A 22,723-nucleotide genomic window follows, 5' to 3' on the forward strand; every position below is an offset into this window, starting at 1 on the left:
TTAAAACCTTTCAGCTGAAACCTGCTGATTGTGCATGAATTATCCACAAAAAACGCATGCATCTTAGAGTTACTGCTACTGACTAGCATGCTAACACACTCACTGCACGACTCCAACATTAATCACACGTAGGTGCCAAATGGCACGTGCCCAAGGAAAGCTCATAAAGATAAAGATCACATTTGTGTGTCTGCATACAGTGCTGACAGGGAAGTGTGCAGGAAGCGCGCTGGACGTCTGGCGGCCGGAATCAATTTGTGTGAAGGCTGCTGGCGCAGGTATTGCTTTCGTGATATGATCTCGGATGTCCATATTTTAGAGGTCATGGCGGAGAAAGAAGACAAGGGCAGTAAAAACCCCTGATCGCTCATTTCTACGTTTACTGGAAAAACAATCCCGCTGCAAAGGATTGTAGGATATGATAGTGGCATGTTTGTGGGATTTTAATTGGTCAAAAATGACACATGCTTGTTGGTTGCTTCATTCTTTAGCTGTGGACAAAATATACTTTTGAAAGGACTAAAGGCCTGTTCACACCAAGGACGATAACTATAAAGATATATAGTTCTAAAAATCGTTTTCAATATTAAAGAATAGCAGCTGTCCACACCTCAGCTATAATGATAAAGGCACAGAGAAGCGATATCGTTGGACTCACTTCCTGAACATTTTTTTCTAGCTGATGAACGATACAAACATTGACACCCAATCAGAATCCATCCTGCTATAACGAGCTTGAGAATTTAAAGCGGCAGAAGAGCATGTGCATAGAATAACATACAATATTGTCCGCTGGTGTGGACGCTAATATCTTTATAGTTATCTTATAGTTACCATCCTTGGTGTGAACGGGGCTTTAGGTAGATTGCAACAGTAAAAAATCTCATTCATCTTCTCTATAGAGTTTTAATAACATTATAAATCATTCTAGACTGATCTGCCATTATGTTAAGGGATGGTATATGCTACTGTAGACAAGACAGCATTATTTCAACTTTTTGACATTTTTTTTTTTACTGCTAAATTCCCAATGCAGACCTTTACTGCCCAGGCATATAAACACAAGTTATTGTGATGTCTATCATCATTCAGTCTGTTTGTTCAGTCTGTCATTCTATTGATTTGCCATTCCCTCTATTTGTTCAGTCTGATGTTCGGTCTGTTGGTCTATCTATTGGTTGGTCTGTCTTTCTGTCTTTTGGTCTGTAATTCTATTGTTCTGTCATTCGCTGTGTCGTTCTATCAGCCTGTTTGTTCACTCTGTCGTTCAGGCTATTTGTTGTTCAGGCGGTCATGTCTATCAATTCAGTCTGTTGTTCTATCAGTCTGTTGATTGGTATGTTTGTTCAGTCTGTCGATCTATAGATCTGTCCTTCATTCTGTTCTATCTATTGTTTGGTCTGTACTTCTACCGGTCTGTTATTCTATCTTTTGTTTGGTCTGTAGTTATATCAGTCTGTTCTATCTATTGTTTGGTCTGTAGTTCTATCGGTCTGTTATTCTATCTGTTGTTTGGTCTGTAGTTCTATCAGTCTGTTATTCTATCTGTTGTTCTGTCTGTAGTTCTATCGGTCTGTTATTCTATCTGTTGTTCAATCTGTAGTTCTATCTGTCTGTTATTATATCTGTTGTTTGGTCTGCCGTTCAGTCTGTCATTCTATAGATCTGGCCTTTAGTCAATTCTATCTATTTTTCGAGCTGTAGTTTTATCGATCTATAGATCTGTCCTTTGGGCATTTTTTTCTATTGTACGGTCTGTAGTTCTATCGGTCTGATATTCTATCTCTTGTTTGCCCTGCAGTTCTATGGGTATCTTATTCTGTCTGTTTTTCAGTCTGTAGTACTATAGGTCTGTTCTATTTATTGTTCTGTCTGTCATTCAGTCTGTCGTTCTATAGATCGGTCCTTCGGTCTGTAGTTCTATCGGTCTGTTATTCTGTGTATTGTTCAGTCTGTAGTTCTATCGGTCTGTAATTTTATCTAATGTTCGGTTTGACGTTCTATCGGTCTGTTTTTTCAGTCTTTCTGTTTACCTGTCTGTCTGTCTATCAATCTAAATCTATCAATATGTTATGTTATTGTCCTGTCTAACTGCCTCTCTCTCTCTCTCTCTCTCTCTCTCTCTCTCTCTCTTTCTGTCTCTCTCTTTGTCATGGTGTGTTGGCGGTGTTTACTGACTGGCAGTAGACAGTAGTCCGAGACATGCAGAAACATGCGCTCATGTTTGCGGTGGCAGATTGTCAGGCCATATGTGTGTGTAACAGACAACATGGAGAGGTGTTGACAGTCAGATCTGGTCGTGATCAGACGTGTTGGTGGGAATTTGAGTGATTTATTTATAAATACTAAAGGCTGGCCAGATCACTCCTCCCGTCAGCTCCTCCATCTGTACAGCCTGCATTTCATCTCTCTTTTATTATCTCATTTCATTCTGTGTTCTTGAGTGGGTTTGAGCCTTTACATTAACACTTCTGTGCATCAGAACAGATCACATCCAAGAAAACATCTGGCATAATGTTGAAGGTGTTTACGTGCTTTGTTTTCTCTTCTAAGTCTATATATTATGTTAGTGAAAGTGTTTCTGAAGCATACATTTTAGATACTGCCACTTCATCCGTATTGTATTTTTCAGTGTATATGCGAATATACAAAAGGGTCACAAGTCATATGGACTTTTTGCTATGATACTTTTATTATGCTTTCCTATCCTTTTTGAAGCTTAAAAGCCCCATTCACTATTGTAATTGCATGGAAAGTCATACAGTTCTGAAACGACATGAGGGATGAGGAAATGATGACAAAAGTCTCTCTCCCATTGCTGTTTTCACGCTGCAGTAATGAAGACCTGCTGTTCACAGACTCGTCTGACTGTGTACTGGGTCTCAGTCACTCTATGAGCATGTGTATACGAGTGTGTTTATCTCCTGCTGGGCGTCTGGGGGGGTTTTCTGAGAGCTTTCTGCCCCCCGTCGACCTCTATTCATTGACAGTATAATGTTGCCAAAAGCTCAATGGGGACATGAACACACGGTCGGCGATTCAATACCGGCATGTTCTCATTTCATTCAGCAGTATCACTCTGTTCCTCCTGTGAAACCGGATTACACATTAACCTCGTTTACACCTGTTTGCACTTTGAATCCAGTTTGGATGCTAAAAATAACATGTTTGGCATCTGGTTGTGTTCATAAAAGAGGTGTGATTGTCTTGTTTGTCATTAGCGAAAAGTTTCACTAAAAACCAATTTAAGTTTAATTTCATATCAATATATTTCATATATATATATATATATATATATATATATATAGTTTTATATATATATATACAAAATAAATGCTATTGTTTGGTATGTAACGATTCAACGATTCCACGATTCGATTCGATTCACTTTTCTTTTTCTTTTTTTACAAAATGAGATTTAAGTCAAATTATAAATTAAATGTGTCCTTTTACTATTGTTTGGACAAAATGCTGCACGTTCCTTTGTGAAATTTAAATATAACACTATAATAAGTAAGGGATAATGTACATCCAGCTGGTTGTTATCTCAGAATAAACCCTGACAGGGTGATCAGGACCCTGATGCAAAGCGGAGGGGTCTTGTATCAGCCTGAAGTGGTTTATTCTGAGAGTACAACCGGCTGGATGTACATTATCCCGCTTATTACACGGCTACTTACCACATAAGTAAATAATTAGACGCAAAATATTGATTTGAGTTGAAAGACAGCAGCTGCGAGCAAGCGGCAAATTCAAACTAGACGGACATTTAAGGGAAACGGTGCAGTCAAACCACTTATTACACAACATTTCACCACACAAAATTATTAAGGCAATAAAAGAATTAAGACGAAAATGTTTTAAAACCTTACCAGTTTGTCAGTTCTCTTATAATCCATTACAGCATACAAAACAATCGTAGAAAAATGGCAGCAGCTGCGTTTGTATGAAACGAGAGTGAGTCTGCGATACCAGGATGACATAATTAAATAATTGTACACTCTTAAAAATAAAGGTGCTTCACGATGCCATAGAAGAACCTTTTTGTCTAAATGGTTCCATAAAGAACCTTTAACATCTGAAGAACCTTTCTGTTTCACAAAAGCTTCTTTGGGGCGAAAGAAGGTTCTTCAGATTATAAAAAGGTAAGAAAGAGATGGTTCTTTAAAGAACCTTTGACTGAATGGTTCTTTGTGGAACCAAAAGTGGTTCTTCTATGGCATCGCTTGAAGAACCTTTTGAAGCACCTTTATTTTTAAGAGTGTACACCATTTTGAATCGAGTTTTAATATTTTATTAGCTAAACAAATGCAAAGCTTCCACCAAGAAAAAAATTGTTCAAGCAAGAGTACAGCGCCGCCTGATGTTACCCGGATGAGCCTGTGTTACTAGCTTTTACCGGTTGTTATCGAGGGATAGCATACCTCGGAATGTCGCGACTGACCAATCAGAGTCAAGTATTCCACAGAGCCGTGTAATAATATACTAATATAGCACTTATAGCATAGAATTACTCTTTTGTTGGTTTTGATTGCTACTATTGTCCTCATTTGTAAGTCGTTTTGGATAAAAGTGTCTGCTAAATGACAATTTAAATATAATGTGAATGTAAATAACAAAACTCAATTGAAATTTTAAAACAAGCCCCAAATCAAATAAGTAAGACAAATCAAATAAATCTCTTCATATTAACAAAATAAGGCTTTGTTAGTGCTCTTTGCATGTTACAAATTAGCGGCAACCACTGCATTTAAATCATGATCCGAACAAAGATGCTGCATACATGCAACATGAGCAGTTTTTAATCTAAATTAGATTGTATAATTTCGAAATTTGAAACAAAAACAGAATGGTTTGACTTCAGTTTTGTGAAACTATACATAAAAATATCTGCATGAAACCGAAACAGCAGACGAGCTGAACGAGACAGATTCGCTCTCTGCCAGCAGGTGGCGCTTAAAGCTTTTCCTTGCTTTCAGCTGTAAACAAAGCAGCGCTGCACTTATGAACTTTAATATGCATTATACAGAGGCAAGAGGAAAAGAAAAAATACCATCTAAACTTTTCTAAAGACAGTAAGTTCCCCTCAGACATGCATTCATATAAACTCCTACCCCTAAATGAATCACGATTTGTTTAGCATCTCAACCGATTTGAATCGTCACGTATTTGAATCGATTTTCAACCGGCTCGCGGTTAATCGTTACATCCCTAGCTATCGTACATTCACTATATATTGTTTATAGCACCATTTTGACTTAAAATTACACTTCTCTATATAAAGTAAAAAGTAAAAAATTGAATTAAGGAAAAAATATATAAAAACATATAAAGTAAAAAAATATATATATAAATAGCCCTATATGGCTGGGCGATAAATTGATATATGTTGGTAACGATACAGTCAGAAGGCTTTTCAATCTACAAATCGCCATCATTTACCATGGGTTTACTGTAGTAACACTAACTGCACCATGATATTGTGTGTCAGAATTGTGAGTATTCGTATCAAATTTTATTATGTTATGAATGCAGACATGAATTAAATGTATTAAAGGAGTAATGGAAAATATGACTTTATTTTTATTTAAATGTGCATGTTTATTTATTAAATACTTAAATCATTAAAATACAGTTTATTAAATATGTACTGTATAAGTATGGATTTGTTATATGAATAGGCCTACATAGAACACTATTTTTACTCACTATATTATAACAGCATTTTGACTCAAAATTATACTTACATGTTATTTATTTAATGAATACGTAAATAACAAAATAAATACATTTATTTCTTTATTGGTGTTAAATAAATAAATTAAAAAGTTAACGTGCTTTCATGGAAATATTGTTTTAAATGTCCCTCTCTCTCGCTCTCTCGCTCTCTCTCTGACAAAAATGAGCATCACAAAAATGAGCATCTCAAACCAAAGCATAAAATATTTTATTTGATATTTTTCCCAGTATATAATATATAAAGCCATATATGATGAAGACATTCGCATTCACTGCATAGCAGGAATGACCATCAATCATGTTGTGCATCACCTGTAGTGTGTGTGTGTTATGACTGACAGATGGAGGGCGTTCGTTTGTACCGCACGCATCTGTTGCATTCAGCTAATTCATCTCATTAGCGAGACGTTTGGAGGGGGACTGAGAGACGTGTGTGTGTGTGTGCGAGTGTGAGCCGTGGGTGGCAGATTGCATCGCCCGCTTCCTTCCTGCGCGGGTCACGGGGTCACCTCGCACCGATTGCGCCGCAACATCCAAATCTGAATCTGACAAGGATACGCACTCACAATAACACGCGTATGTTTCACACACACACACACACACACACCTACCTGCGCATTCATACACTCGTGAACGCCCACACACACACACACACACACACACACACACACATATATGAGCCGTATCCATGTACGTCTGCATTTGTTAATGAGTTCAGATATAGAAGCTCATCATGTGGCATTCTACTGAATAATTAATGAGTTCACCGTCCGAACCCACAGATGGTCATATGACACGACTGTGATTCCTGCGTACATACTTGTACATATTTATAACTGTTGCGATTGTTGTCACCATGCCAACCACCTCCCGTCACCATGACCGTGTCTAAGGGGAGGAGCTAAAGTGACATTCCTAAAGGGGCGTTCAGGGTTCAAGTGCAGCATTATCTTCACCCAATTTTGAAAAAAAAATTTGCTTTTTTAACAATCATATTTGCAGTGATGCACTTACAATGTGGCAGGGTTGTGGAACGTTTAAAAGCATAAATGTGGTGCATTTACATTAATAATTCATTAAAACCCATTTACTACTTGATTTGTAAAGAGTCTAAATTGCTGCATGAATTTCTCTGTGTGCATTACAGGTGTTTTTTCTTTGATATTTGGTATTACAGCATTATTTGTTCACATTAGTGTCATTTTAACTCTTACGTTTGCTTTTTGTGGCTCTGCATTTGATACTGTGTGTTTTAGAGTTTATTGCATATTGAAAATATTGCAACACTGTAAACATAATGTTTACTCACTAATGGATGAGTTCAAATAAGTTTATGTTGTAATGATACAGCTGAATGATTTGTGCAGGAAACGCGGAATTCAGTCTTTTTTTTTTTTTTGATGAATGAATAAAAAGAGGTGCTGTACATGTAATCTAATCATGATATGTAGACTAGTAGCCGTTTAATTAAACCATTCAAATGCAATCCAGAAAAATGTAACTTGAAACTAGAGAATTTGGTAAAAATTTGATCAATTAAACATAGCGCCCTAAAAATAGAATTTGTTAAACTTATAATAAATTGTGGTAAATTGCTTAAGTTTAATAATTTGAAGACATGGTTTTTGATTTCTAAAATTTAATTTGAACTTTAAAACGGAGTCCAGAAATTTTTAAATGGAACGCATGGAATTTTGGATGAAAAACAAACAAAAAAAAAAGTAAAATGGCTGAAAGTAAAGTGGAATTTGGAAATAAATTAAATTGATTTGGGAAGAAATGAAATGGATAGGGCCCTATATGTACATCATACACACATACTGTTGATAGAGTTTAACTTGTGTTGAACCCAGAATGCTATGTAATTGTTAATCAGGATAGAGTAGCAGTTTAATTTCATTTTGTTCTCTAATTAAAGTGAAGGCACATTCATGGAGGTGTTTTGTAAAACATCAGGCAAACTTATTTTGCAAAGTATTTGAAACCCACTCATTATCTCCAGCTGACTGTTGGAAGTTACTTCTGTACATGATATACTCTATATCTATGTTTGCTAACAAATAATGTTTGAAATGAGGATAATTTCTGTGCAATGGCTTCAAAAATGATTGGACACTTTCAGAATGCCATTCAATTAAATGTTGAAATATCTATAGACTATAAAAGCATGAGCTTGACCTTGCTTTTTAAATAACTGTTTTGATTGAGTGATTAATGAATGGACTCTATTTGTGGAGTTTAGATGAATCGGAACTTGTTCTGCGATGATACACATTTTGTTGAGAGCTTTTTCATTGTAGAAACTTTACTTCAGGAGATAGAATATATTTGACCTTGATTGGGTTCTGAGCCAAAAAACAAACAAACAAACAACAGCACAAACAGCAATGGATCCTCTGCAGTGAATGGGTGCCGTCAAAATGAGAGTCCAAACAGCTGATAAAAACAGCAACATATTACACAAGTAATCCACATGACTCCAGTCCATCAGTTAATGTCTTGAGAAGCGAAAAAAGGGGGGAGTTAGATGTTGTGCCCAAAGCGTGAATCTGTATTCAGAAAGGCACAGAAAACAAATAATGATTGCTAACGGTTGCCTGTTAAATTACAGTAGCTACATACAATTTCACTTTCTGTTTATTTCACCACATAAACAGAGTAAGGAGAGAAGACGATGGCGAATGATTTGCTAAATGTGTGGTAAGTACTGCCGCTAACAGAGTACTTGCCATTGCGAATCTCGAAAGTGAAAGTGAAACTAAAATGAGATTGTGCATTCAAAAGCAGTTTCAATGGCATAATAGCAGCTCCCTGATGCCCCGCAATTTATATACAGTATAATTGCCCAATGATATACAGTTAACTGCGAGAGAAAATACTGAAATATATATTTTCCTCCCATCTCGTATTTATTCCCTTTAGGGGTTCCGTAGTACATGTCATTTTCTTTCCGAACTCGGTATTGGGATGCGGCGGATTGCTGGCTCAACATCGTGATATCTATCGGCCATCGGCGATGGACGATGGCATTGTCTTTTGGCCCAACTCTGAATCAGGAGAGAAATCTGAAACAGATTAAACACCGTTTACAAGCCAGAACAAACCAATATGTCAGTGGATTTTGATGTGAGAGACGACAGGAGATTCACTTTTTCACTGAAGGAAGCGTTATTATGGATTATGAACTCATATTTTAGCCGAAAGCGAGAGTTTGAAGTTAAAACGTCTTGTTGGATTTGTTTCATTGTCTCATAACCAGACAGAAATGGCAAACACAGAATGCAAGTGCTCTAATGTTTAACAGCAGTCATTAAACACAGACACACAGCACTTTCTTTTTATAGAACAAGCTCTCATTAAACATGAATAAGTACTCTCACGGCTGAGAAAGATGCTACGTGTGAGTTTGGGCACGTGAGCATCAGCAACGGTCTCTGTCTTTTTGTTTTCACTGAATTTAGACAGCTAAAGGAGTCATATTCTATGTTTTGTTTTGAATATGTAAACGAGCTCTGTTGTGATTGGCCGATCTGTGTGTATTAGTGTAGTTCACACTGTAATATGTGGGCGGTTTTATGTTAATGAGCTCATTTGTCATCAATCATAAATATGAGTTTAGTAAATACGGGGTGGAAGATATGTTCTATACATTACAGTATGTCATATAGTGTTTCACTGTACATTTTTATTTATTTTGAAGTCATAAAATGAACATTTAAGTCGTGTTAGTATCAATATGTTAGTCTTAAGGTTATCTATCCGCTTGTTAAGTCTGACGTCACGTGTCACCGCTTCCGTGTCCAAACGCTCTATCAGATACCACGAGAAAACAACAAAACGTGCTAATATACACACACAATGTGATATAATACTACCAAAAAAAATTATAATCCTAACCTTTAACTCTATACCGAAATACCAGATAGCCAGACACTGAAAATATAAATAAATATAAAAATAATTTGTGTTTGGGACGCTGTGAGCATGGGGACAGTAGTGTAGACCGTAAGTTTGAAAACGTTTAGCTTAAATGTTTAATATGAATAAACAGTGCTCATAAACGGCTGCTGAGGTAGTATTCTCAAGGGAAGCGAGTTGTGGCTTTTAGAAGATATAAGCGTTCGAAGCTTTTAGTTCGTCACTTCCTCCAAAATGGCTCACCGATTTTTTTGACGTCACATCGTGCTTCATCTTCTCATCAAATCTTCTGACCAATCAAACGCTCTCTAGAAGCCGAAGCGCCCGCCCCCTGCACTATAAATAGACGCTGAAGCGGCTGGGATCGGTCGCTTGTTCACAGTGTAGTATTTCCTGTACAGTGAATGGCACGTAGTGTACAATGTAGGCGACAGGGAACGATTCAGACAGTGTAAATATACTTTCGATTGGGGCAAATGAGGTCTGGTTCCGTCACCACATAGAATAACACTGCTGTTTCAAGGCACTTCAGGGGACCTTTAAGTTTCATTTCAATTTTTTCCCCCCAGACACCGTTTCTTACTGTTTCTGTAATTATTTGAAATTTGCTAGACATTATAAGCAATTTTTTGGGGGGGTCATGTAGCTCAATTTAAAGTAATAGAAATGTTGTGAAGCATAACTTGATCTGTGTCTCTTTATCATGTTATCGGGCATTTACCGGTGGACGTTGAGCTTGTTTTTCAGTTTGTTTGTTTGTTGTTGTCCTCAAATATTACACATTGATCTGAGGTGAATCACCCATAACCCCCCACAGTGAAGTTTAAAGCCTCTCTGGCCTCATGCTGCAAGAATATGCTAATATGAATATGGTAATCTTTCAATGCCATGGTATGGCATGACAATATCTGTTGTGGGATGAGTTCTGCAGGGGTTTGGGGTTATTTCAGGACACACTCATGTAGGGAAACAGGGCAAGCTGGATTTGTATCGTAGTGAAGCCATCTGCTGGAGAAACAGAGCAACCACAGCCTGAACAACAGAGGAAAAAACACAATAACATCAGTAATATTGTGAAATAGTATTACAATTTCAACTAAATATTTTCGGTTTGCATATATGTTAAAATGTAATTTATTGCTGTGATCAAAGCTGAATTTTCAGCATCATTACTCCAGTCTTCAGTGTCACATGATCTTTCAGAAATCATTCTAATATGCTGATTTGATGCTCAAGAGACATTTCTGATTATTATCAGTGTTGAAAACTGTTTTTTTTTTTCTTTCGGAAACTGCGTGAACTACGCTTAATTTGTCAGGCTTTTTTGCTAAGTATAATTTTCAAAAGAACATTTATTTGGACTGCAAATCTTTTGTAACATCATCAACATAATACTAATTTATTTGTTGTATTTTTTTTTTTTTAGTTATTTGATTTTATTTCAATTGTATTTTTCATGTTTGTTTTATTTTCAATTATGAATTTATAATTTTCATTTACATTTGTGTTTTAATTTGTGTGTTTAAATAATAATGGGTGCATTTATCATGATTGCGTTTCCTTGTTTTATTTGATTTATTTACTTATTTATTTTTTTCAGGATTCTTTGAATAGACAGTTCAAAACAACAACATTTATATGAAATGGAAATCTTTTGTGACGTTATACATATCTTTCCTGTCATTTTTGAGCAATTTAAATCATGCATGTCAAATAAAAGTATTAATTTCTTACAATCAGTCGATCAATGAGTAAATACATAAATAAATACATACATACATAAATACAATATTACAGACCCCAAACTTTTAAATGGTGCTGAATGAATGCCATTCTAATGTACACTCTTAAAAATAAAGGTGCTTCAAAAGGTTCTTCAAGCGATGCCATAGAAGAACCATTTTTGGTTCCACAACAAACCATTCAGTCAAAGGTTCTTTAAAGAACCATCTCTTTCTTACCTTTTTATAATCTGAAGAACCTTATTTCGCCACAAAGAACCTTTTGTGAAACAGAAAGGTTCTTCAGATGTTAAAGGTTCTTTATGGAACCATTTAGACAAAGGCATCGTGAAGCACCTTTATTTTTAAGAGTGTACTCTGAGAAAAAGATGACTTTACAACTGACTGACGGGGAAAATCAATAATTTTTCATCATTAAAAATATGATAGTTCTTCTAGTATGGTAGTGTCAAGAACAATGTATTGCACCAGTGCTTTTAGTAAGTAAATTACTATACGTGCAGACAAGGGATGTAAAGCAGGTTTTAGAGGGTCTGACAGCGGGTGTGATTGCTGTCAGTAGATGGAGCTGCAGTCCTCCGTCTGTCTCTGTAAAACAGTGCTTCTCTCATGAGTCTGCGGCTGCAGAAGTGAATATTCTTTATTATCTTCAATTACCTGCAGCTCAACGGCTCCCGCAGGACGCAGAGACCAGGACAGGCTGATGAGGACATAACCGCTGTTTTGGAAGTGTCTCCTGAGGGGGAAACACGACTCTTCTTACTAAACTGCTGAGAACAGCCCTGCTGCACTCGTGTGTGTGTGTGTGTGTGTCTGTGTGTGTCTGTGTGTGAGAAACGCGTTCACACACGCTCTGTGCTTCTGCATTAGGACTAATTTAGTGTCATGATCTCTCTTTCCCTGTGTGTGTGTGTGTGTGTGTGTGTGTCTGTCCCATGCAAGACAAAAAATTGAAATCCAGAAAGACTGGCAGTAATTTGATTAGTGTGTGTGTGTGTGTGTGTGTGTGCTCGTTTTTGTGACAAATGAGGACATACATTTGTATAATGACAAAGGTATGACATAGGTATTACAAGGAGAAGGTGACTTTTCAGGACATTACCCCAAGTCCCCACTTTTCAAAACGCTTATAAATCACACAGAATGGAGTGTACTGAAAATCTGAAATAGCACAAAGTCTTCTGTAAGGGGTAGGTTTAGGGGTAGGGTTGGTGTAGTGCAATAGAATATACGCTCTGTACAGTATAAAAACCATTATGCCTATGGAGAGTCCCCACTTTTCACAAAAACAAACCTGTGTGTGTGTGTGTGTGTGTGTGTGTGTTGCATTGATATCTGAGCAGCTCTGAAAACACCCTTCATTAAGAGATCTGTCTCTTCTGCCTGTCTCTCTCAATAACATGCCACAAAAAAAATGGGTACAACTCATGGAAGCTGCTATGAACATGTCCAGGTCATATTCAAAGAAAGTAAGAAAGCAGCATGCATTATTAATTATAAGTAATATATTCCTTGGGTATATTTATGAAACTCAATATGTATGATAATTATATTTAGTCATTTATGCATTTTTGCATTGACACTTTTAGGGTAATTGAGCACGTTTTCCTCAATTACCTTCAAAAAGTATGATATATATATATATATATATTGTTTTATTTGTATTTTAATTTATTTTATATTCATACTAAAATGGTTATTTTTATTTATACCTTAAATATATTTAAATTGAAATACAAGTAATAATACATCATTGTATTATGTATGTGTGCGTGTTTATTTTTGTATTTTAATTATATTCATTAATTCATACATTTCAGAAAATTAGTATGCAAGATAATACTTGTATTTTATCACACCATTTTGGCACTGACATTCTCAAGATCAGTCACATTTTCAGTCAGATTTTTCTCCAAAAAGTATTGATTTGATTGATTTATCATTTTTTTTATTTTAATTTGCTTGTTTTTATTTTATATTCATTCGTTTATTTGTTTATTTATTTATTAATATTTAAGAAAATCAGTACAGTATGTGAGAGAATTGCATTCATTAATTTACTTGATATTTATTTATTTATCTATCTGTGTGTCGTGATGCATTATGGGGGGGGAAAAGTAGTCTAATATCAGATTACCACAGTTTTATTGTTGAACACAGTAACTGTATTAGTAGCTGGCTGGTGTGCTTACAAGGTTTTTTTTTTTTTTGGCAGAGGTCTGTCTCTATTAATGTGAGAATCATGTGTGAACTTAACACACTCCAGGATGGCTGCAGTACTGACATTAGAGAGAGAGAGATACAGAGAGAGAACATTTGTAAAACTGGATTAAGTCTGTTATATTTGATCATTTCTGGAGGTTTTCTAACAGTTTGGGGTTTATTTGTGAAGACTCAGCACTTATTGAACATTGATGTTGTGAATCCGTTTAGCCTGTACTCTTTTTCAGGCATGTGAATGAACAGGATACTTGTTGTAATGCCAGAAGTTTTGTATTAACAGTCCTGGATTAGACAGATGGTTGTGTTTCTGTTTAATCATCACATATATGATACACAAGTTCTAGTGTCAGTATGAGTCTTCATTGTCTTATACACATGCTGACAGTGCAGCAGCTGATTCATTAACGCAGGGTGTGTGTGAGTGTGTGTGTGTGTGTGTGTGTGTGTGTGTGTGGACGCGGCCGTAGACAGAATCGATTCAGTCCAGCTGTGAATCTGTCCTTTATCACAGTAATATGATTCTCATCCATCGATGAAACACTTTTTCATAATGCCCTGCAGGGCTTCATATAGTTTCACATGTCAGCTGTGTTATTTTGTTTAGATTTTATTTTATTTTATTCTTTTTTTTTTTTTTTTTGTAATTTGGTCAAAGATGTTAAGATGTCGCATCAAAAGAAATTTACAAAAGAGATTTGATGTCAATAGAAAGCACGTTAAATGCAAGTAAAGTGTCTACTTTTAAGGTTTCAAATACGTTTTTGGAGAATAAATGAATTTGGTTGAAATAACGTTACATTGTGATTCAGTGTAACACAATATTTATGTAAAAATGCAAACAACATGCTTATTCTGACTTGTACATATTATAATATATAAATGAGTAAGGGAGCATATTACATTTTTATTGTGTTTTAAATGAGTAAAAAAATCTTACTGACAATTGGGCAAAACCTAGGATAGTGGCAAGTTTAAAAAAAAAATGTAAAATTAACACTAATTAGTATTTGGGGTGAAGGTAATTAGTCTTTTAATATGTCATAAATAGATTTTTGTTGTAAATATGCCTGACAAGTTTGTTACACTGAATGAAGTTTTAGTGGGTCTCTTCTGTAAATCAGGGAAAAATGTATGATATTTATTTTTTGCTCTGGAAAACTAAAACAAAATTGCAATTAAATTAAACCGAAAACTTTTTACATTTTTTGGGGAAAACAACAACAATTTAAAGCAGTATTACACTTATTGTTTTTATGCTTAAACCCTTTTTTGTCTTTTACCCATTAATATACATTTTAAAATGTGATCATTCACGGTTGCTTGATTGATTGATTTTTTTTATTATTATAATTTTTAGTTTAATTAATTGAAATTAAGTATTCATCGCAGCTTGTTTACTTTTTACCTATTTGTTTTCGTTTTCTTTATTTTTGTTATAATTTTATTTTAATTTTTAAATTTTTATTATTTTTTTAATTAATTGAAATTAAGTATTCATCACATCTTGTTTATTGTTTTACCTATTTGTTTTCATTTTCTTTATATTTTTATTTCATTTTCAGTTTTCATTTATTTAAATTGTATAAATACTTATTCATCATTGTCTTTTTTATTTATTTATAATTTAAAATGTGACGTATTTAATAATCATGGTCATGCTGTGTTGCCTTTAAATGTCTATCAAAATGTGCCCATAACTAAACAATTCTTTACTGTAGAATCCAATAGAATGAATTCACAGCTGTGGGTTATTGGCATCTTCTGATGTTTCTGATCAGATGTTGGTCTGTTTTATGAGCACTTCCTTCTCATTCCCACAATTCCTTCTGCTTGCATGAGAGCTCCTGTTTACTGAAACACAGCATCTATGATTGGAATTCTATGAATATACAATGTTATTAATATTCAATCTGAGAGCAATGAAGGTGATGAACCTCTGACCTGGTGCATCTTGTTTGTGTGTGTGTGTGTGTGTGTGTGTGTGTGTGTTTGTGTGAATCTCCTCAAATAACCCGCAGACAGTGACCCAGTTTGACTTTCTGAAGTAGCTGGAAGCGTTTCTGCAGCTCGGGATGAATTTGGGGCATCTTGTCAAGTGATGATTTCTGCATTATGTATTTTTAATCAGTTAGAGGAAGTGTGTTTGTGTGTTTTATAGTTATTATAGACTAGTTTTGTTCATGAAGATCGCTTTTGCACCTGACAAGATGATGTTTGCAGGCATTTTAAATGTTGTTAAATACATACATATTCCATGAGCAGTGAATGTTAAAAGAGTACTTCACCCAAAATGAAAGCTTGCTGAAAATGTACTCTCTCATGACATCTAAGATGTAGATGAGTTTGTCTCTTTATCAGATTTGGAGAAATGTAGCATTACATCACTTGCTCAGCAATGGATCCTCTGCAGTGAATGGGTGCCGTCAGAATGAGAGCTGATAAAAACATCACAATAATTCACAAGTAATCCACACCACTCTAGTCCATCAGTTAATGTCTTTGTGAAGTGAAAAGCTGCGTGTTTGTAAGAAACAAGTCCATTATTAAGATGTTTTTAACTTCAAACCAAGTCCGTAATAATGTTTCCTCGTGGTGTAAGAGTTGTCTTGTCTGAATCAGGAGAGAAATCTGCACAGATCAAGCAACATTTACAAGCCAAAGCAGCTCTAAACAAATATGTGGGTGGATTTTGATGTGAGAGACAACAGGAGATGGACTTTTTTTCACTGGACTATTTTGGTCAGAAGCACGTTTGAAAATAAAATGCCTTTATGATGAAATTATTTCTTACAAACACACAGTTTTTCACTTCACAAGACATTAACTGATGGACTGGAGTGGTGTGGATTACTTGTGGATTATTGTGATGTTTTTATCAGCTCTCATTCTGACGGCACTCATTCACTGCAGAGGATCCATTGCTGAGCAAGTAATGAAATGCTACATTTCTCCAAATCTGAAGAAGAAACAAACTCATCTACATCTTAGATGACCTGAGGTTGAGTAAATTTTCAGCAAATTTTCATTTTTGGGTGAACTGTTCCTTTAAATATGTCAGATTGTGAAGTAGCATCGGATCGGTACCCTTCTTCCTCTTCCTCGGTTTGTTTTGTGTGTTCAGGAGTGCAGGACAACAGGAGATGGACTTTTTTTCACTGGACTATTTTGGTCAGAAGCACGTTTGAAAATAAAATGCCTTTATGATGAAATTATTTCTTACAAACACACAGTTTTTCACTTCACAAGACATTAACTGATGGACTGGAGTGGTGTGGATTACTTGTGGATTATTGTGATGTTTTTATCAGCTCTCATTCTGACGGCACTCATTCACTGCAGAGGATCCATTGCTGAGCAAGTAATGAAATGCTACATTTCTCCAAATCTGAAGAAGAAACAAACTCATCTACATCTTAGATGACCTGAGGTTGAGTAAATTTTCAGCAAATTTTCATTTTTGGGTGAACTGTTCCTTTAAATATGTCAGATTGTGAAGTAGCATCGGATCGGTACCCTTCTTCCTCTTCCTCGGTTTGTTTTGTGTGTTCAGGAGTGCAGTGACGGCTGCTCAGATAAGCAATACACAGATTAATGACTTGCATTAAGGGGTTAAGAGCAGGAGACATGCATGACGGCCTCACGCCAGACTCCGTCACAGTGCACAGAAATGCTTTGCAAAGTGGCGCTTGGCTCACAATGCAAGCGTAAATTATGTAACGCAACTACATTATACATGAGAAACAAAATTTGAAGACATGGTCTTTGGTTGGGCATGTAAATAGATTCAGTAAGGATGCATTTGAAGGATCATGTGACACTGAAGCCTGGAGTAATGATGCTGAAAATTCAGCTTTGATCACTGAAATACATTTGTTTGTTTTTTTTACAATATATTCAAATAGAAAGTGGTTATTTTGATTTGTAATATTATTTCACAATTTTGCTGTTTTTACTGTATTTTTGCACAACTAAATGCAGCCTTGATGAGCAGAAGAGACTTAAAAACATTACCGACTTCAAATTTTTGAACAGTAGTGCAAATAATTCAGTGCATGTGGTTTAAACTTAAAGGTGAAGAGCTTGAAAAAAGTCCACACACTCAAACATCAAAGAGTCAACAAGTGAGATGAAAGCAATATAAGCAATTATATTGTAAATAAGTAAAACGAGGGAAATGTTTCGGTCACATGTTGACCATTTTCAATGCCAAGCTAACAAACTTAAAGCACATGATTTATCCCTGTTGTGTGGGTGTGTGTGTGTGTGTGTTTGTTTTAGGATCAGGAACGGTGTGTGTGGAGCACAGAGACCTTCTTCATAAAACTGCTCAGTTCATGGATATTCCCCTCTGGGCAGGTCAGTGAGGAGAGCATACACTCGCATGCTGCATTTGCATGAAACTGCGCTGAGGTTTTCTGTAAGACAAATCAGCTAATATCTGGCTCGGCCCTCCGGTGTGTTCGGGCTCTCGGTGAAATGTGCCGGATCCCTTCGAAGGTTTCTGCGCATTTGAGTAATTGATGAATTGTAGTAAATATCTGGACAGGCTTCATTTTGTCGCCCTCATCGGCTGCTTAATAACTGTAAATGGGCTCAAAATCTCCCTGCTTTTCCTCGCTTAAATCGGAGTAACAAGGTTATTTTTAAATTAAGCACATTTATCAAACTACCAGGAGCTTGTTTGCAAACTTAAGTGGTTATTACTTGGCCTCAAAACCCAATTAAACTCACTTTTTACGCACAGACTTTTTCTCACAAGCACACTTTCTGTTTTTGAGGGTGTTTGTTGTTGCCTTGATATTTCTATACTAGAATAAAGAAGCTTATTTTGTTTTTATTAATTGTGTTAATTGTGCTAACTCGGGATGTCACCATATTTTAGTAGTTAATGAAATTTCACAGTTCTCTTTAATATCACTGCTAAACTAATATGCAGTTCGGGGTTATCATTGTTAACTAAAACATTTTCATTACTTCAAATAAAATAAACATTAACTGAAATAAACACACAAACGTATTTTGTTTCAAGTACAGTGGTGACCAAAATTATTAAAGGGTTAGTTCACCCAAAAATGAAAATTCTGTCATTAATTACTCACCCTCATGTCGTTTCAAACCCGTAAGACCTTTGTTCATCTTCGGAACACAAATTAAGATATTTTTGATGGAATGTGACAGCTCTCTGACCCTCCATAGACAGCAAGGGTCCTTACACGATCAAGGTCCAGAAACATAGTAAGGAGATCGGTAAAATAATCCATGTGACATCAGGGGTTCAACTGTAATTTTACGAAGCTACGAGAATCCGCGTGATGCAGCTGACACAGAACACCATTCGCTGTTTACATCTAGCTGATGCTCTCCAAAATGGCGCCAGGGTGATGCGGAGGAGACTAATTGTTGAGTAAAGTCGTTTTTTTTTTCTTTTGCGCACAAAAAGTATTCTCGTAGCTTCGTAAAATTACGCTTGAACCCCTGATGTCACATGGATTATTTTACCGATCTCCTTGCTACATTTCTGGACGTTGATCGTGTAAGGACCCTTGCTGTCTATGGAGGGTCAGAGAGCTGTCACATTCCATCAAAAATATCTTAATTTGTGTTCCGAAGATGAACAAAGGTCTTACGGGTTTGAAACGACATGAGGGTGAGCAATTAATGACAGAATTTTTGGGTGAACTATCCCTTTAAGACACTTGGCATATTTAATAGGCTTCAGTTGTTTTTGTTGAATTGGCCATTACGATACCCATAAAACCAACTTGCGCTCAACCCCATTGAGCAAATTTGGGGTGAGTTCGAAAATAAACTGGACAGATCTATTGTGCATTCAAAGTATTAGTGCATTAGTGCATAACATTAGTGTTGAAGTTCTCAGGAAATATATTGACTCTGAGATGTGCTGCTGTAATTGCTGCGGAAGGTGGACACACCAAATATTAAAGTTAAAAGTGGATAAAAACAGTAGGATATGTGTTTTGCTCAGAGCAACCATCTGCATGTTTCATGAACATTATGAAATTAAATCATGATTGGATGCCAAAAAGGTCAATATTTTCAGATCTGTCAGGTGCCAAGGCAACATTTCGCATTTTTGATTAAGGTACTGAAAGTAAATAAACTAAAACTTAATCAAATCTACAGTATATAGACAGATTATAAAATAAATAAATAATAATAAAAATCACAAACACACCACATAATTACTCAAATTTGAAATAAAGTTAAACTGAAAGAAATACACCTATAGTAGTTTATCAGTTATACTAAAATAACACTGATGCAATTGAGCATATATCACAGAATTACTAAAATCTAATTTTAAAATGAAAACAAACAAGATATATATACAAATTAAAAATATTGATATACAAAATAACACTGCTTTATTTGTACCAGTACATTATTATATTACATTTATTTATATGAATATTAACATGTTCATGCTAATATTCTCAATTAATTGCATGTGTTTCTCAAGCACGCACCCCAGTAAACTGTCAGTAAAGAGATCTATTTAAAATGCAGTAACCAAATAGAGTTCGTGTATCTTTGTTTTCTATCTATTTGGAATCAAAGTAGCAGTATGTTTGACATCCCTGCTGTTAATTGCATTGCAATCTTATTGCATAAAGAGCTAGCTACATAAGCTTGATTTCAGAAAGCAGTTCATATTGTAGCGTAAGCACATGTCGCTTTCTCTGTTGCTGCAGGAACATGTTAAGTACACACAACAGCAGCACATACTTGCTGTGTGTTACTTCTGAGTGTGTGTGTTTGTCAGGATTGATGGTGTTGAATATCTGTCAGCAGGCAGCAGAGCTTGATTTATATTCCTGTGTTGTATTGACTGCTGTGTTTATAAGGAAACTCTAGCGTTTATTCATTACACTGAAGCTGCCTTCACAAACACATACTGAGGAAACGTGCAGTTTATATTATATTTATATTTATATATATATATTTAGTCATTTAGCAGACGCTTTTATCCAAAGCGACTTACAAATGAGGACAGTAAAAGCAGTCAAAACTAAGACGCACATACACAAAGAAAAACAAGTAGATAGAATAGAAAAAATAGAAAGCTAGTGTTTGTTTGTTTTTGTGTTGTTTTTTAAATTAAAAATAAATAAATACAAAATAAAAAAAGAAGATAAATATAGATAAAGTAGAATTAAAATAGAATAGAAAGTGTTAGAGTTAGAGGGTCAAATAAAGGTGGAACAGATGTGTCTTTAGTAGTTTCTTGAAGATGGTTAAGCTGCTCAGATTGATTTGGGCATGTCATTCCACCAGGAGGGAACAGTTAATGCAAAAGTCAGTGAAAGTGATTTTGTGCCTCTTTGAGATGGCACAATAATACGCCGTTCACTTGCAGAACGCAAGCTTCTAGAAGGCACATAACTCTGAAGTAATGAATTTAGATAAATGGGTGCAGAGGCAGTGGTGGTTCATCAATCACAACTCCAAGGTTTCTAGCTGTTTTTGAAGGAGTTATGGTTGATGAGCCTAATTGGAAATGTTGATAAAGTGATGGGTTTGTTGAAACCACAAGCAGTTCTGTCTTAGCCAGGTTGAGTTGAAGGTGATGGTCTGTCATCCAACAAGAAATGTCTGTTAGACATGCTGAGATGTGAGCAGCTATTGTCGGATCATCAGGATGGAATGAGAGGTAGAGTTGAGTGTCATCAGCATAGCAGTGATATGAAAAGCCTGTCTGAATGACAGAACCTAGTGATGCCACGTAGACAGAGAAAAGAAGTGGTCTAAGTACTGAGCCCTGAGGCACCCCAGCATCTAGATGTTGCGACTTGGACACCTCACCTCTCCAAGATACCTTGAAGGACCTATCTGAGAGGTAAGACTCAAACCACTGGCGTGCGGTTCCTGAGATGCCATTTTCCAATAGGGTTGACAGGAGAATCTGGTGGTTCACCATATCAAAAGCAGCAGACAGATCCAGCAAAATAAGTATAGACGATTTGGAAGCCGCTCTTGCCAGTCTTAGGGCTTCAACATCTGAAAGCAAGGCAGTCTCGGTCTAATGTCCACTTCTGAAGCCAGACTGGTTGCTGTCCTGGAGGTTGTTCTGTGTGAGAAAGGCTGAGACTTGGTTGAACACAACTCGTTCAAGTGTTTTTGCAATGAAAGGTAGAAGAGAAACCAGTCTGTAGTTCTCTAAAAGAGTTGGGTTAAGAGTGGGTTTCTTAAGAAGTCGGGTTATACGAGCCTGTTTAAATATTGAGGGAAAAACACCAGTGTGAAGGGATGTGTTAACGATGTGAGTGAGTGCAGATACAACTGCAGGAGAAATGGCTTGAAGGAGATGAGATGGAATAGGATCAAGCGGACAAGTAGTAGGATGATTGGAAAGGATGAGTTTAGAGACTTCTGCCTCAGAGAGTGGAGAGAGAACAAGTAGTAGGAAAGAGAATGATTCAGAAGCGATACTTATGTGCCTGCGCTAAACACTGAGACAATAAATAAATACACTTACAAGCTGCTTTTAACTTCTGCTGATTGACTGCTTCTGACAAAGAGTATTTCTTTACACTGTTTTGCTGGCGCTTGAACAAAGTTTATACAGCAGATATGTATGATTCATGTAAGAATCAGCTTTTTGTCTCATAGGTCTCATTTATTTATTAAAATCATGCACTTTTTAATAACAATATATATATATATTTTTTTTTTTTTTGTTGTTGATTTGTACTTCATTTGTTTGGCAAATTAAAATTGTGTTCAATTATAGAAGTCCACTATTTATTTATTTCAAGCACAGCCTTAAAGTTATTTATATAAAGCAATTTTGTTTACTTGTAGATGTGCAATATTTATTTATTTATTTATCAACATTATAAGTACACTAGCATTTATGTATTAAAAGCATATTCTAAGGTACTTTAGTTCTCTTTTCAAAAAAACACTAGTATTTTATTTAGATCACTAGCATCCGTTCGTTCGTTCATTTGTTCGTTAATTCGTTCACTTATTTGTTTAGTTTTTTGTTTGTGTAGAAATACACATGCATTTATTTTTATTTATTTATTTATTTACTTATTACGCTTAGTTTACTTGTAGAAGTGCACTATTATATATAT

At 35.7% G+C, this 22,723-nt stretch overlaps 1 protein-coding gene across 1 annotated transcript in view; it reads left to right on the forward strand.

Annotated features, from left to right (window-relative positions):
• The window catches only part of rbfox3b (RNA binding fox-1 homolog 3b), a 218,834-nt gene that overhangs the window by 17,849 nt on the left and 178,262 nt on the right, over positions 1-22,723 (forward strand). The window contains exon 2 of the mRNA XM_016293845.1: positions 17,901-17,978. The gene's annotated coding sequence lies outside the window, so the exon portion shown is untranslated. The remainder of the gene's footprint in view (positions 1-17,900; positions 17,979-22,723) is intronic.

Source organism: Sinocyclocheilus grahami, unplaced genomic scaffold (assembly GCF_001515645.1).
Source record: "Sinocyclocheilus grahami isolate Dianchi unplaced genomic scaffold, SAMN03320097.WGS_v1.1 scaffold307.1, whole genome shotgun sequence".
Lineage (NCBI taxonomy): Eukaryota > Metazoa > Chordata > Actinopteri > Cypriniformes > Cyprinidae > Sinocyclocheilus > Sinocyclocheilus grahami.